The sequence below is a fragment of the Muntiacus reevesi genome, chromosome 14, assembly GCF_963930625.1.
Source record: "Muntiacus reevesi chromosome 14, mMunRee1.1, whole genome shotgun sequence".
Taxonomy (NCBI): Eukaryota; Metazoa; Chordata; class Mammalia; order Artiodactyla; family Cervidae; genus Muntiacus; species Muntiacus reevesi.
Window position 1 is genome coordinate 61,835,222 of NC_089262.1, and position 17,430 is coordinate 61,852,651.

The window sequence follows — 17,430 nt, forward strand, 5'->3', positions numbered from 1 at the left end:
AGAAGATTAGTAAAGAAGACTTTTTCTTTTCTCTCAGTTTCAGGCACCAGTTTCCTTAATCAAGCCTTCCGCCTGGAGTCTCTGGAGGCCCTGAGACCCAACAGTTCCTTAAGAGCACCCAGTTTTTCTTTGGTGTGACATTCCTCAGCACTCACCCCGCCCCCTGCCCGGCTCCCGGAGGCTGCAGGTCTGAGTGTCCCTTACCTGCCTGGAGAGCGGCAGCTCTCACGCTCCCTTGCTGCTTAGCCGCTGAGTGCGTCTGATCTTGGGAGGGATTCTCCTCCTCAGCAGATTTCCAAAGTCTGAGAGTTGCATGGGTGCTGGGGCACACACTTTCTGTCTCTTCTCCGTGTAACTCTAGGGAAGTGTGGCACAGCGTGCTTCCCTGGAGTTGGGCAAGTTCAGGTCCATGATGTTCTGGAGTTGGCTAGCACCAGCTCCTGAGAACTGACTGCTAAATCTTCAGGAAATTTGTGAACTATGTGTAGTCATTTTTGTAGCTTGACGTGACCCATTATGAGAGGATTTACACCATAGAAATGGGCAAATGCTACATATCAGAGCTCTCCTGTCCCCTCATCTATACCTCCAACCAGTTAAACGTTTACTAGTTCACCACTAGTTCACATTCAGGCTTGAATGTAGGCTAGCAGATGGGCTCACTGCTGACCCAATATCCTTTCTCTCCTTTGTTTCTTATTTAAGGAATTCTAGTTTTGTTTAGCCTGGCAATGAGTCCATTTATATAACTGCATTTCCTGCCTCTCTTGTGGTTAAGAATACTCAAATGACATAACTCTAGCCAATGACATGTGGATGGAGTTTACGGTTGGGCTATCTAGAAACTCTTGAGAAGGAGGCAGACTAACTGGGCTGTGACTTTCCCTCTCTGCCCTTCCCCTACTCCCCGTTTAGACTGTAGATGCTAGACCAGATGTGGATCCAGCATCTCGCAACCACAAGTTGACCGCCTGGAGGATAAAGGTCACACCGAGAGTGGCTGAGCGGAAAGACGGGAGGCACCTTGTCTCTGGTGGCTTCCGGGTGTCAATGCCCTGGCCCTGGACTCCCTGCCGCAGGCTGCTTGTTGGGGGCCTTCAGTAATATGCCACTGGATGCAATCCCCAACTAGGATGTTATGCAAGTCAGCGTAGCTCCATTATCTATAAGAGAGAAATGGGAGGAACTGAATTCATGGCATTGCTCTGAGGGCTGAGTGGTACTATGCATGTGATGAGCCCAGCGCAGTCCTAGCACGTGGAAAGCACTTCGTGGGTGCAGGCTGTTGTTCTTACTATTCCTCAGCTGCGCTTATCACCCTGGCACTCATTATGTGCTCGAGGGTTTGCCCCTCCGTGCAGGCTTTGTCTTTTCAAGCATGATGGCCATGTCTCATTCACTCTCTGTTAGTTTCCAGCCTTGGTTCTGTAGGCACAAACTGAGTTCAGTTGTTGCTACAGGGCAGGATAAAGATATGAGTTATACTCAAACAAAGGATAACTAATTTGTATTTTATTGTTTGAGTATAACCCATATCTCTAGGCTACTGTTTAGCACCGATTGAATTCGAGTCATGTTTATTGAACACAGATTGTATTATTAATACAATGAACAACACACAAAAATTGAATAAAGCATTGCTATCTCTTCCCACTCTAAGGAACTTGGTACTCAAGTTGGAAACATAAGAAGGTCCCCTACGTAACTGTGATGCATAGGACAAGATGGGTTTTCAGACAAAGATGAAGCAAAATGCTGCAGGTGACTGATGGAAGTGATGAGGGGTAAAGAGAAAGCCATTTGGAGGAGGAGGAGGCCTTTATAAACAGGCTTCGGGGGATGGTGTGTTGAGGTTTCCATGAAGAAGGCATCATGGATATCACAAATCATTAAAGACAAAGGTAGTGTGGCAGGAAACCCTGGCTCTTGTTTCTGTGAATGGGGGTAGGTGGAAGGCTGGTTTGGAGGCTTCTCATGGAAGATTTGATTGCCAGGCTGAGGCACTTACATTTCTGCTCACTTTGTGGGCAGGGGAGAGTCACTGAGGCTTTGAAAGCTGGGAGTGACATCAGAATTGGGATTTAGTTAGATTAATCCAGTAGTCACTTGGAGACTGGTTGAAAAGGAAGACAGAGAGGCAGGAATGAGTAGTCTGTCAAATGGATAAAAGAGGCATATGGTCTACCAGCTCTGTGAGGTATTCCTTCACAGTACATGACCTAGTTCTAATTGTATATTTCTGTGGGTAATCCTTTGATTAATGTCTGCTTTCACTTCTAGATCAGAAATCCATGCTAGAGGGGCCTTGGTCTATGAATCTCAGCACCTAGATGGCAGGTGCTCCATGAATAGCTGTTGAATGATAAGGTCAGAGGGGACTGGGGTCTGACTTGTGTCTTCCGAAGCACTGAGAGTAGTCTGTTAACCTTGGGACATGTAATCAGGTACCACCAAGAAAGCTAGTGGGTGTCCTGTCCTAGAGGAATGGTGGAGAACATCCGGTTGGAGCCAGGAACTGAACCCAAAGTGCCAACTTCACTGCAACTTGCTGCAAGACCCTGGGAAGTCCCGTAACCCTATCTGGGAAGCTCAATAAAAGGCAGAAGTTGAGACCATGACCTTGAAAGTCTCCTCTAGCCCTGTTCAGTGTAAAGGGAGGCGGGAATTGATGGAATACATGCTGCAGAGCAAGATGCTGAGCCATGGGCTTTCTCTCGCTGAATCTTCAGAAGATCCTTGAAATTGATAAACATGTTGACTTAGAAGACAGCTAGATCATCCTGCCTCTTGTGTTCTGAGTCACTCAGGCCCAGGGAACAATTTAGGTTCCACGTTTTCATGTCTGTGTATCCTTGGGCAAATTAGTTAGATTTTCTGTGCTTCAGTTTCCTCATTTCTAAAATGAGTCCCCCAGAGCACCATGTATGTCACAAAGGAATTGGAAAAGCTTCATGAAATAATGCATTTAATTCATATCTGGTCCTTCTGGTTGGTCCTTGGAGATGAGTAATGTCAGTCCTTCATATAATGATAGACCCAGTGGAAAATCCAAAGCCATTTCTAAGAGTTGCATGAGTTGGTAGGGGACTCAACATCTCATGATCCTTTCCCTGTAACTAGGTATTATGATTTCCTCACTATAATTTTAAAAAATCACTTCACTTTTAAGAAGGCAGCTAAATCTATTCCAGAAGCCTGCAGATGGCTATTCAGTGGGCATGCAGTGACACTTGGGATTATGAACAAGGTAATCAGAAAAATAAATACCACAAACCAAAGTCACTTAGTCATGTCCAACTCTTTGCAACCCCATGAACCTGCCAGGTTTGTCTATCCATGTAATTCTCCAGGCAAGAATACTGGAGTGGGTTGCCATTTCCTTCTCCAGGGGATCTTCCCAACTCAGGGGTTGAGCTTGGGTCTCCTGCATTGTAGGCAGATTCCTTACCATATGAGCCACCTGGGAAGCTCACAAAGATGATATAAAAGTCTGACCTTCTAGCTGGCTCCGGCTGCCTGTGGAAGGCTGTGAACTCGTGTCTTCTTGTCAATGAGCAACATATGCAGGGTCAAGAAGGTGGTCAAGGGCAGTAGCACCACCAGACTGAGATAGAATTGAGAAAGGACCATGTTTTCATTTGGTGTTCCTGAGTCACTGAATCAATCCCACCTAAAAGCACTCACCATCACCGCACCCTTGTAGTCTGGAAAATGCTACATCATGCTTTCCTGCTTATGGCAGCTTCTCAGATGGAAGGCCATTTCCCCAGGTGGTATATACAGATGCTTGCAGCCAGGCAAAATACCCATGGCATGCTTCTTTCCTCTGTTCCTTTTCTCTTTTACTTGATCTGGAGCATTATTGTGGTTGCAAGCAAAGCAGCCTATTTCTTTCATCTGTTGCACCATGGAGGAAATTTTTTTATCCTATAGTTTTCTTTTCATCTCTATTACCAGTGTTAATTGCTTAATTTGTCAAGTTCCTGCTAGCTGCTTATTGATAATTGATAGATTGTTCCTTCCTTCCCAATTTCCTCTATTAGTCAGCCCAGGAAGTTTATTTGTGCTTTGCATGTAACCCAATAGGATGGAGAGCGCCTGGCCTGTCTGTGGGCCTGTGTAAATTAATACTGTCCAGCCCTCTGACCAGGAAGCTCTCCGATTGCACCCCGGCAGGCTCCTCTTCATTGAAACGACCTGTAGCAAAAACAGAAGGACCGCCCTTGCTCTAATGACTTTGAGTTGGCCATCTGGGGAGATCATTGATGCCAGGCCTGATCCTCCCTCTAAACCTCAGCCCCATACCTCAAACCTGGGGCTTTTACAAGGTGGGGGTGGGGAGGTCTTGCTAAGAACATCCTGTTCAAAAGAACTCAGTTTCTGAGCCTTATCCAGTTCCTCCTGTTTTTGTTTTTTGTTTTTGTTTTTTCTGTTAGTTGTTTTTCCTTTTTCACTCTGAGTTTATTCAGGCAAGAAACATTAACTACAAAGAAGTCTCCTTAAGTGGGATTTTTGATTTGGGGGTAAATTAGTTCTCAAAGTTGCAAGTGATTGTCTACAGACTATTTTGGTCTGACTCTTTAAAACAGCTGTGTAGTGAAAGTCTGGAGGTTGGATTGGAGCCAAAGATTTGGGAAATTTTTGTAAATTTTTGGCTTCTGTCAAGAAATTGGAAGAGACATAGTCCACATTTCTACAGGAAAAGAAATAAAGTAGCTGAGAAAGGGATTTTCATGTCAACTGGGATCCACTCTCCTGTTGAGCACAGCCTCCAAAAATGGGCAGTATAGGACCATGATCTTATACCTGAAACAAGTTGCATGTGCATATGACTTTCTGGGGCCCCATAAGTGACTGAGTTTCAGACCCCTAGTTTATGCAGCCCAAACCAAAGAGGCATCACTCCTTCAGGGAACTTTGGATTTGGTCAGACAATTGTCAGATTTCTACTTGTGTTCATTTCATTCTTTGTATAACTTTAGCCCCCTCTCATAACATTCTCTCATAACTTTAGCCCCCTTCGCCACAATCCTGTCCTGAAAGAAAAGCAATTCCTGACCTTCTCATTCATTCACTTTATGGACTTCACAAGGAACCCCTTGTCATCAGGACTTCTGCTAGAGTTTGGGGATCTGAAGATTAGTTACTTTCACCTGCCTTCCCCCATGGAACGAGGGCTGTGAGAACAGGATGGGAGCTAGTCTGCAAAGAACCACTGCAAACCCTAGCATCTAGCACATGCCTGGCTCCTCAAAGAATGAAGAGAGGGAAGAACAAGTAGGTGAATGAAGGGCATGATCTCTGTCCTCAAGGAGCTCACTATCTATAAACACATCACCTTAAAACCCTGCATGCAATAAAGGCTATGAAAAGGGAAGAACAAGGGACTCTGGACTTTAAGTGAAGGGTTACCAGTTGGTGGGAGTCAGAAGCAGGTCAGAGGTAGCTTTGAGGAGGAAGCAGTGATAAATGAGCATGTACTTGAAGGGTGAGTATAGTTCAGACAGAAACAAGGGGAGGTGGAGAAAACCGTATGTACAGATGGAAGAACAACACCTTTATGCAGCTCAAATATGAACTCCCTCACTTGTCTGTGAGCTGTGGGTTCCATTTTGTTCACCCTGTATCCCCAGAATCTAGAGATTGGCACAGAGTAGACCTGGAGTAAGTGTCCATTAATTGAATTCATGGAGGAATAACACTTTACCCATAACTGAGACATGGCGTTGAATCTAGCTTGAATGCATTTGCATGCTGAGGCTGAGGATGGGGAAAAAGAGATGGTTCTAAGGGTGGTTTGGAATTTCAGTGATAGTAAAGAAGAATTGATGCATTTGAACTGTGGTGTTGGAGAAGACTCTTGAGAGCCCCTTGGATTGCAAGGAGATCAAACCAGTCAATCCTAAAGGAAATCAGTTTTGAATATTCATTGAAAGGATGCTGAAGCTGAAACTCCAATACTTTGGCTACCTGATGTGAAGAACAGACTCACTTGAAAAGACCCTGATGCTGGGAACGATTGAAGGCAGGAGGAGAAGGGGATAACAGAGGATAAGATGGTTGGATGGCATCAACAACTTGATGGACATGAGTTTGAGCAAGCTCCAGGAGTTGGTGATGGACAGGGAAGCCTGGTGTGCTGCAGTCCATGAGGTCACAAAGAGTCAGACACGACTGAGTGACTGAACTGAACTGAAAGATGAGTTGACTGGATGAGCATGTTCATAGACTCATCATGAGGATCCCAAAGGTTCCCAGATCCAGGACCTGGGATCTTCCAGATCAATCTTGGAAATACCCCACCTCCTGAGGCATTTTGTAGTTGGGCAATAGATAATGGGCTGTAGTCAAAATTCTGATTTCAGGCTTTCCCTGATTGGAGCCCATCAGCCCAACTTTAGGTGTTGGAGGCAAAAAAGGTCAGTTAGCATCTGTTAACATCATGTTATTTTGTCCAAGTTAGGGGTAATGTTTTAATGATTCTGCTCAATACTTAAGATAGGAAGGGGAGGGGAAGGAAACACTCCTTTTCCTTCACTAAAATTCCTGAATACACCTTCCATTTACCCAGTGAGTTCTATGGGGCAGCGTTCATCCTTGTCATGTTTATCCCATCTCTGTGAGGTGAGTGCTATGTGTAGCAACAACCTCTCTTTACTCCAAGAACTGAGATCTGAGCCTGGAGCCTGCCTCCACCCTTGGTGATGACCCTACTGGACTGCACCCTATAAACTCAGCTTGTCACCATCCATAGGGCTCTACGACTTCTGAGCCCCAGCTGGGGCAGAGACAAGAGGTTTTTCCTGAGAAGCAAACTTCCCTTCACCCTTCACTGAGAAACTTTGTCTTAGGTCGGTGCCTTAGAAGCAGAGCTGGAGAGGAGGCTCCTTGTGCAGCTGATGGACTGAGGATGTGATCTCTCCCAAAACCTGGGCAGGAGCAAGGGAAGCAGGATGGGTAGGGAAAGATCAGCAAAGATGTGATTTCCAGAAAAGTCTAGCTGCGTCTGAAGAAGAAGACTGGAGTGTGAATTATACTGCAGAGTTTACCCTGCTCAAAGGCAAGGGGACAGGCCTCTAAATCCTGGCCATGGGCAGAAACAGGCCCATGGGGGAGAGAGAGGGTGTGTGCGGGGTGAGCCTCTGAGGCAGTTCTGAACAGCACTGGGTGCATTTTTTTGGGACACTGACAGTATCTGCTGCACACATGTTTCAATCAATGGAGAAAAATATCTTCAAGGTTACATATCAGCAAATGTGTGCTGTGCGTGTTAAGTCAGTTCAATCATGCCCGACTCTTTGCGACCCTATGGGCTGTAGCCCACCAGAGTCCTCTGTCCATTGGATTCTTCAGGCAAGAATGTTGGAGTGGGTTGCCATGCCCTTCTCCAGGGGATCTTCCTAACTCAGCGATAGAACCCAGCCAGCTTTCGAACCCAGCTAGGTTTCTTACATTTCCTGCATTGGGAGATGAGTTTTTTAAAAAATAATTTTATATATTGATTGATTTTGGCTGTGCTGGGTCCTTGTTGCTACATGGGCTTTCCTCTAGTTGCAGCAAGCAGGGGCTACTCTTCATTGCATTCGCAGGCTTCTTACTGCAGTGACTTCTTTTGTCGAGGAGCGCAGGCTCAAGGGCACCAAGTTTCAGTAACTGCTGCATGTGGGCTCAGTAGTTGTGGTTCCCGAGCTCTAGGGCACAGGTTCAATAGCTATGGCCAATGGGCTGAGTTGCTCCAACGCGTGTGAGGTCTTCCTGGATCAGGGATCAGACTCGTGTGTTGGTGGGCGGATTCTTTACCACTGAGCCACCATGGAAGCCCATCAGCAAATAGACCCAGCTTTAAAATCCAGCTTCTCCACACATGGTAGGGGACTTCAGACAGGTCACTTCAATTCACAGAGCTTTGCTTTCTCTTCTACAAAACATGGATAATACTTGTTTTCATCTTCTAGGATCATTGTAAGGACTTAACAACACAATGCAAGTAAAAGGGCTCAGCAGAACGCCTGCTCATAAGTCCTCACATTGGTTCTGATTACAGTTACTGCTATTAATAGGCCCAAAGTTAGAAAACGCTCTGCCCAATTGGTGCTCTTATCTTTTGGTGAAGAATTGCTTATTCTTCTGAAGCACAGAGAGATGTTTACTTACAGGGAACACTGAGACATATACAAGTGTATGAACAGTGTGCATATTTCCCCCCCAAACTTATTTATTTTTAATGGAAGGAAAATTGCTTCCCAGTGTTGTGTTGGCCTCTGCCATGCATCAGCATGAATTAGTCACAGGTACACTGGTGTCCCCTCTCTATTTAACCTCCCTCCCACCTCCCACCCTTTCCCACCCCTCTAGGTTGTCAGTGAGTTTTTTTAAGGGGACCCTAGTTACAAATCCAGTGGGCACATGGCAGAGTGTGACTCATCTTTGGGGTCTGAAGGTTCCTGAGAACTTGGAAAGGACTGAGTTCGAACAGCCTTCTCCAACAAGTGTGTCAACCATCAGTACCTTATTTTTTCCCCTGTGAGCATCATGCAAATATACAATCTTAAATTGCCTGCAAATTACTCTGCTGCCAGTTGCCAAAGTAATTTTAGGATAAGCCTCCCTCTCTAAATTCTTAGTGAGCTTTTAAAGTGAAATGCAAGGGTAATTATTGTTAAATTAAAAATGGACCTAGGAAAGGCCCATTCTAGAAGTGTCAGTTCCACTTCATCTTTATTGGTCATTCTTCTACACCTTCTTTCATTCCTTCAAGTCAATTGTGTGTTAGCTAGTTGCTCAGTTGTGTCCGACTCTTTGCAATCCCATGGACTATGGCCCGCCAGGCTCCTCTGTCCATAATAGTCTCCAGGCAAGAGTACTGGAGTGGGTTGCCATTCCCTTCTCCAGGGGATCTTCCCAACCCAGGGATCAAACCTGGGTCTCCTGCATTGTGGGCAGATTCTTTACTGTCTGAGTTACCAACCTAGGCTTTGAAAATAAATCAAACTCAGAATTTTCTAAGTAACTGTGGTACACTTTTGGGCACAGGAGAGTTCATTGAGTCCAGGGTCTGGCTTAACTTCTTGGGTCCTTATTTTCCGAGGGATTACTTGCTCACAGAAATCAGTACTGTTCCCTTGGCTGACCCTCTGCATCCTCCCCCCACTCCCTTTCCCCTGCATTCTGGGCTTCAGTACCCTCAGGAGAAGCCAGTGGGTTGTCTTATTGCTGCCAAAAGAAGCAATACCTCAGGTTATGCTTGCTGCTTTCTATCACACTTTTTTTTCCCCCTTCAATGTAGGACAAGAAGAGTTCTGTAAAATACTAACTAAAAAATTGCAATAAAAATGCAAACTAACATGGTGGCAAAAACCAGAGCAGTGATTGTGTTTGGAGGAGGAAGGGAAGGGATGGATTATAAAAGAATATGAAGAAATTTGGGGGGAGGTGGATGTATTCGTTATCTTGATATTTGCAGCTTCACAGATGCATACCTATGTCAAAACTTGCCATGCTGTATTTTTAAAATATGTAGTTTATTAGCTATCAGTTACACCTCAATAAAGTTGTAAAAACAAAATGAATTGCTTCCTTTGTTTTTTAATAGTATATATATATTTTTACAATGAATTAGTTTTAGTGTTTCTGGCTTAAAGGATAAGAGAAAGGTTTTCAGCCAAGAAGCCAGTTAGACATATAGTTAAAACCTATGTGCCTCTGAAAGCACCTGAGATATCCCTGAGTAGGTGAGTAGGGAAATAAACTGTGGCATATCCAGACAGAAGAATATTATTCAGCACTAAAAACAAATGAGTTATCAGCCTATGAAAAGGTCTGGAGGATCCCTGGATGCAAATTTCTAAGCAAAATAACAAAAACCAAAAAACCAGCCAATCCGGAAAAAAAAGCTACATACTATAGGGTTCCAGCTATGTGACATTCTGGAAAAGACAAAACTATGGAGGCAGTAAAAAAGATCAGGGATTGCCAGGGGTTTAGAGGATGGAAAGAGGGATGAATAGGTGAAGCACAGAGAAATCTGGGGCAGTGAAACTACTCTGTATGACAAAATAATGATGGATACAGGTCGTCGTACATTTGTCAAAGCCCATAAAATGCACAACAGCAAGAGAGAACCGTAAGGTAAACTCTGGACTTTGGATGAAAACAACATATCCATGTAGGTTCATTGATTTAAATATATTTAAAATATATTGCCCTGATGGGGGATGTTGATAACAGGGGGGATTGTGCAGGAGGTATGTGAGACTCCTCTGTACTTACCTCTCAGTTTTTCTATGAAACTAAAACTTCTCTAGAAAGTAAAGTCTTAAAACAATCAACCAATTAACCAAACAAAAGTCCTTTTATGCTTCAACATAAGGCCAGGGGTTATCTGTCTGTCCACCCTTGGGCCCTGGGTAGGTGAAATAGAGGAAAACAGTAGAAAGGGAAAAACTAGAGATCTTTTCAAGAAAATTAGAGATACCAAGGGAAATTTTGATGCAAAGATGAGCACAATAAAAGACAGAAATTGTATGGATCTAACAGAACTAGAAGATACTAAGGAGAGGTGGCAAGAATACACAGAAGAAGTGTACAAAAAAGATCTTCATGACCCAGATAATCACGAAGGTGTGATCACTCACCTAGAGCCAGACATTCTGGAATGCGGAGTCAAGTAGGCCTTAGAAAGCATCACTACAAACAAAGCTAGTAGAGGTGATGGAACTCCAGTTGAGCTATTTCAAATCCTAAAAGATGATGCTGTGAAAGCGCTGCACTCAATATGCCAGCAAATTTAGAAAACTCAGCAGTGGCCACGGGACTGGAAAAGGTCAGTTTTCATTCCAATCCCAAAGAAAGGCAATGCCAAAGAATGCTCAAACTACCGCACAATTGCACTCATCTCACACGCTAGCAAAGTAATGCTCAAAATCCTCCAAGCCAGGCTTCAACAGTATGTAAACTGTGAACTTTCAGATGTTCAATTTGGATTTATTGTTATTTTAAAATATATTTCCTATTTATTATGTATTTTTAAAAAAATTATTTATTTTAATTGGACACTAGTTACTTTACAATATTGTAGTGGTTTTTGCCATACATTGACATGAATCAGCCATGGGTGTACATGTGTTCCCCGTCCTGAACCCCCCTCCCACCTCCCTCCCCATCTCATCCCTCAAGGTCATCCCAGGGCACCAGCCCTGAGCACCCTGTCTCATGCATCAAACCTGGACTGGCGATCTGTTTCACATATGATAATATACATGTTTCAGCGCTATTCTCTCAAATCATCCCACCCTCGCCTTTTCCCATAGAGTCCAAAAGACTATTCCTTACATCTGTGTCTCTTTTCCTGTTTCGTATATAGGGTTATCGGTACCATCTTTCTAAATTCCATATATATTCGTTAATATACTATATTGGTGTTTTTCTTTCTGACTTTCTTCACTCTGTATAATAGGCTCCCATTTCATCCTCCTCATAAGAACTGATTCAAATGCATTCTTTTTAATAGCTGAGTAAAATTCCGTTGTGCATATGTACCACAGCTTTCTTATCCATTCGTCTGCTGATGGACATCTAGGTTGTCAAGTTGGATTTAGAAAAGGTAGAGGACCCAGAAATCAAATTGCCAAGATCTGTTGGATCATTGAAAAAGTAAGAGAGTTCCAGAAAAACATCTATTTCTGCTTTATTGACTATGCCAAAAACTTTGACTGTGTGGATCACAACAAACTGTGGAAAATTGTGAAAGAAATGGGAATACCAGACCACCTGACCTGCCTCCTGAGAAATCTGTATGTAGGTCAAGAAGCAACAGTTGGAACTGGACATGGAACAAAAGACTGGTTCCAGATAGGAAAAGGAGTATGTCAAGGCTGTATATTGTCATCCTACTTATTTAACTTATATGCAGAGTACATCATGAGAAATGCTGGACTGGATGAAGCACAAGCTGGAATCAAGACTTTGGGAGAAATATCAATAACCTCAGATATGCAAATGACACCACCCTTATGGCAGAAAGAGAAGAACTAAAGAGCCTCTTGATGAAAGTGAAAGAGGAGAGCGAAAAAGTTGCCTTAAAACTCAACATTCATAAGATCAAAGCATCTGGTCCCATCACTTCATGGCAAATAGATAGGGAAACAATGGAAACAGTGACAGATTTTATTTTTTGGGCTCCAAAATCACTGCGGATGGTGACTGCAACCATGAAATTAAAAGACCCTTGCTCCTTGGAAGAAAAGTTATGACCAACATAGATAACATATTAAAAAATAGAGGCATTACTTTGCCAACAAAGCTTTGTCTAATCAAAGCTATGGTTTTTCCAGTAGTCATGTATGGATGTGAGAGTTGGATTATAAACAAAACTGAGTACCAAAGAATTGATGCTTTTAAACTGTGGTGTTGGAGAAGACCCTTGAAAGTCCCTTGGACAACAAGGAGATCCAACCAGTCCATCCTAAATGAAATCAGTCCTGAATATTCATTGGAAGGACTAATGCTGAAACTGAAACCCTAATACTTTGGCCACCTGATGTGAAGAATTAACTCACTTGAAAAGACCCTGATTCTGGGAAAGATTGAAGGTGGAGGAGAAGGGGATGACAGAGGATGAGATGGCTGGATGGCATCACTGACTCAATGAACATAAGTTTGAGTAAATTCCAGGAGATGGTGATGGACATGGAGGCCTGGCGTGCTGCAGTCCATGGGGTTACAGAGTCAGACATGACTGAGTGACTGAACTGAACTGAACTAAACTGATCTCAATGCAGATAGGTTCCATGCCAAACCCAGACACTAAGGTATCCTCTAAACTTACCCCTTCTCCCTGCTGCTAATGGTGTCACCATTCCCATGTCCTGGGATTCCTGTATGTCTCCTGATCTAACTTCATGCTACAAACATATCACACACACACATGCACACACAGACTCATTGATACATATGCAAAACCATGAGGTTTTATTATAAGCAACATCCATTTATCCAAGAATTCTGTTGATCACCTATTCAAGCTAAAGTGCAAGGGAATGTGAGTGGGTGATCAAAACAAACACAGTGCCTACCTACAGTGACCTTGCATTCTAGAGGGTAATTGAGACACAGTAATCAAATATCCAAAACCTAAAGGTAAAATGGCAACAGGGGTAAGTGCTAAAAAGCAAAGGTAAGTGCCTGTAGGAAAAAATAACAAGGAGGTCTGCCTTATTTATAGAGATAGGGAGGGAAAGCTTTCCTGGAGAAATGACAAATAAAGTGATCTGAAAGAAGTTTAGGTGTTAACCAGGTAAAGAAGGTGGATGGGAATATTTAAGACAAAAGGAGTGGTCAGTGCAAAGGCCCTGTGGTCAGAGGAAGAATGGTAGGATCAGAGAACTGACCAAGGGCCTCTGTGGCTGGAGTTCAAAGAGCAACGGAGAGAGACGCCAACTAGAGGTTAGAAGGCATACCACTTTACGTTCCTGGAAAAACCACCACGGAATCCCCAAATAAATCAGAAAGCACACTCATCAAGCATAGCTGTTTACTAGACCTACTGCAATAAATGAGAGCACAACCTTGACAAGAGTTTTAATGATATCCCAGAAGGTGGAGGTTTGGGTAGGGTATTTATAGAGTCTTAGGGCCTGGGTTTGATGGTTTTAAGGCTGATTTTACCAGACAAAGAATTAGTTGGGATTAAGCAGAGTTTACAATGTGGACTTGTTTATGCCTTGAATTTGTGAACACACTGGAAAGAAGGCCTTATAGTGAGTCTTGTTGTTCGTCTTCCTACCTAAGTTATTTCAACTGGTTCACAAATTTCTCTTCCATCAGCAAGTCTTTTTTTAGAGCACATAGCTAAGTTATCTTTGCTGATGCTCAGTGTTACTTAAACGTGGACAGGAATGTCTAACCAAACTTAGTATTTTTTAATACAGGAACAGCAAATAATGTTGCTTTTGATTCTGAGGTCTGATTTCACTGTAAGTGCAATAGGAACCCATGAGTGGATTTTATACTCCCTCTGTCCTGCCAAATGTGCTGTGTGGTGATGGGTCGCCATCACCATATCACCTGGCTGAGTCACTCTCTCCTTGTGGAATTCAGTGTTCTTATCTGTCCAGCGAGAGCAACAGGAAAAGATGACTCAGAAGGCTGTTGCAAAGTTGCTGTTTTCTTGGGCACATGTCCTTCTCTGTTAGAAGCGATTGAGAGCAGACACTCGAGCAAACCAGACCTGTCTTCCTTGCCCATCTCAGCTGCTTATCATTTCTATAAATGATTCCTCATTCTATAACCTCTCAGCAGTTCCCTCAACTGCAAACTGAGGATAATAACTTTATTAGGGTAATTCTGGGGATTAAACAAGATGGGCAAGTACATTCTTAGTATTGCCTGGCATGTGACCAGCATTAATTACTCTAGGCTTAATCACTATTGTTGCTTTCAAATTTAACCACAGAGCTGAGGTCTCCAGAAACCCCTGTGTTCACTCTATGACCCTCTAAAGGGTCAATAAAGTATGGAGGATTTTTGTCCTAAGTCTCCACTCTCAGTCTGCTCTTATATCTCTATTATTAATTGGATGTTTGGCCTATAGCAATGCCTTCTGTTTCCCATGTCTAGGATTTGAATTATCTGTATTTTCCTCTGGGTCAAGGCTACCAGCAACCAGAGTGCAGGGAACAGGTTTTCTGTCATTTTTTCCCCCACCCAGTAAGAGCTTAAGAACTCAGATCACTCCAATATCAAGCACTAAATGCCAGGCCTAGGCCCAGGTTGGCTGCTGCAAGCACAGGAATGAAGCAGACACAGAATTCTTAGGGGGTCTTGGGTTTGGAGCGAAAGAGCCCAGATACTAGTCTCGGTTGGGATAAAGTACTTACCAATAGACGGATGTATAAGGTTCAGACTGAGAAGTGATTCATTCTACCTGGGGCATTAAGGCAAGCTTCTCAGAGAAGTTGATGCCTGTACAATGTTTATCAGATCTCACTTGTACTTTATTATTATTATTTTTTATATAAGAAAAACATGCAAACAGAAAAAAACAAACAGTTTCAAAATAGTTTAGAGTAAAAGTAAGTGTTCTTTCCAATCCCCGAGTTTCCCTCTCGGGAAACTCCTGAAAGAGGTCCCACATTTTGTAGGGTTTGGAGTGGGTAGCTGTTTCCTTCTCCAGGGGATCTTCCCAACCCAGGGATTGAACCCATGTCTCCCACATTGCAGGCTGATTCTTTACCAGCTGAGCACCAGGGAAGCTGTTGGTAGGGTCTACCTGCAAAATCAGTACAGGTATCACATGATAAACATCTCCACAGCGTATTATACTGTTTTACTTAAGTATGCAGCTTGAGGACCATGTTATATCAGGATGTGTTGATCTCCTTTATTGTTATGATTAATTGCTTATACATAATCAGCTGCCTATTGACAGAATGGTTATCCCCCTTTTTATTTATTTATTTATATTTTGTTTTTTTGCTGCTATAACAAATAATTCAATGAATATCTTTGAGCACTTGTGTGAGGACTGCATAGGTAATACAGAACAATTTCCAGAAGTAGACTCTAAGTATATATGCATGGTTAATTTTGCAAGTTGCCTTTCCAAGAGGATATAGCCACATGCAAGTCTTACCAAAGGGCCAGTGGAAGTTGAGCAGGACTTGGGGGATGGGCTCATCTAGAAGGTTTTCAGGTAGCACTGGGGGAGGGGGAAGGATGGGAGGGATGAGGACCCCAGGGAGGAAGGTACAGCCTGTGCCTGGGCCTGGAGGCTGGGAGAACTGGGTAGGTGGATGGAACAGAGAGGAGTGTGATGAGTTTTCAGGGCAAGAAGGCAGGAGTAAGACAAGAGGACTGAGGAGACTGGACCAGGCCAGGAGAACCCTGAGCATGGTAGAGTGCTGTTGGAATATTCCTAGGAGACAATTGGGAAGCTGATGGAGATTTTAGGAAAAGTAATGTGATCATATTTACTTTTAAGAAAGATAATTTCAGCAGAGTGGAGTAAGACCCAGACAGCCTATTGAGTGAGAGGATGTCATTATGATACTGATGGAAAATGGTGAGACTTGAACTAAGGAAAAGATTTTGAGAGTCCAGAAGAGGGAATGTTTCTGAGAGGTGTTTAGGAAGTAGGTTGGACAGTCTTAATTTGTCTAATAGTGGGGCAGTTTAGTGTTGCACACAGGGCAGGAATGGAAGATGACAGAGTAGCAACTTAAAGTGCCTAGTTCTGAGACTCTGGGCCAACTTGATTCGGGTCTTAGCAGCGGGAGTGATAACTAAGCAAAGAGGGCCTAGGGCAGTTGGCCAAGAAACCGAATATCAAAATCTTCAGCAGCTCCCACCAGACTGCTGCCCCGCTGGGCCTGGAGCTGGGCAAGGTGGTGACTATGAAATCAGCAACCAGACCTGTGTGGAAATCGGTGAAAGAGTGCGTGGAAAGGATGTCTACATTGTTCAGAGTGGCTGTGGTGAAATCAAGTTAATTGCATGGAACTTTTGATTATGAATAATGCCTGCAAAGATTGCTTCAGTCAGTTGGGTTACTGCAGTCAGCCTGTACTTCCCACTTATGTCTGGAAGAACAAGAAGGCTAAGAGCTGGGCTCCAATCTTAGCCAAGCTTGTGGCAAAATGATCTCTGTAGTAGACAAGGGTCATAGTATCACCAGGGACCTGCATGCTCCTCAAATGTTTAATTCCAGGGGAAAATTTATTTGCAGAGTCAGCTGTCCTCAGGTGGATAAGGGAGAAGATGTCTAAGTGGAGGAACTCCATGACTGTCTCACCTGATGCTGGAGGAGCTGACTTTCACTTCAGACTGGTGGAATATGGACTTTGCTTTGATTCACAGAGAATGGAGGAAGGCCATCGAAGGGGACTGCACGGTGCTGGTGGGCGATATGAAGGCCCGGGTGTCTCTGTTCGTGGATGACATGACTGACACCTGTGGTGCAATCTGCCACTCAGCTGACAAACTTCTCCCCTAGAGTTGTGTTTATGCTGTGCTGACTCATGGAATCTTTTCTGGTCCAGCCATTTCTCACATTAACAACGCACGCTTTGAAGCAGTAGAAGTCACCAATACCATACCTCTGGAGGATAAGGTGAAGCACTGAGTCAAAATACAGGTGATCCCTATCCCCATGATCCTTGTAGAAGCCATCAGGAGAATTCACAATGGGGAATCTGTCTCCTATCTGTTCAGCCATATCCCTTTACAATAGAATAACTTCTGAGTATTTAAAAAATAAATAAATAAAGTGAACTCCACCCCTTGTTTTCCTTTGGTATTTGATGAAAAATCCAGCAGAAGACACAGCTTGTTTCAGCGTAGCTTTCTACATTCCATATGAGTTATATGAGCATTTCTCCTATTGGGTTGACCAAAAATTTTGCGTGGGTTGTTCCATAACATCTTATGGGAAAA

The 17,430-nt window shown here is 43.5% G+C and overlaps 1 pseudogene; it reads left to right on the top strand.

The window, feature by feature from the left end:
- The first annotated feature begins 15,723 nt into the window (after positions 1-15,723).
- On the top strand, positions 15,724-17,227 carry LOC136146431 (ribose-phosphate pyrophosphokinase 1 pseudogene; annotated as a pseudogene).
- The last annotated feature ends 203 nt before the right edge of the window (positions 17,228-17,430 follow it).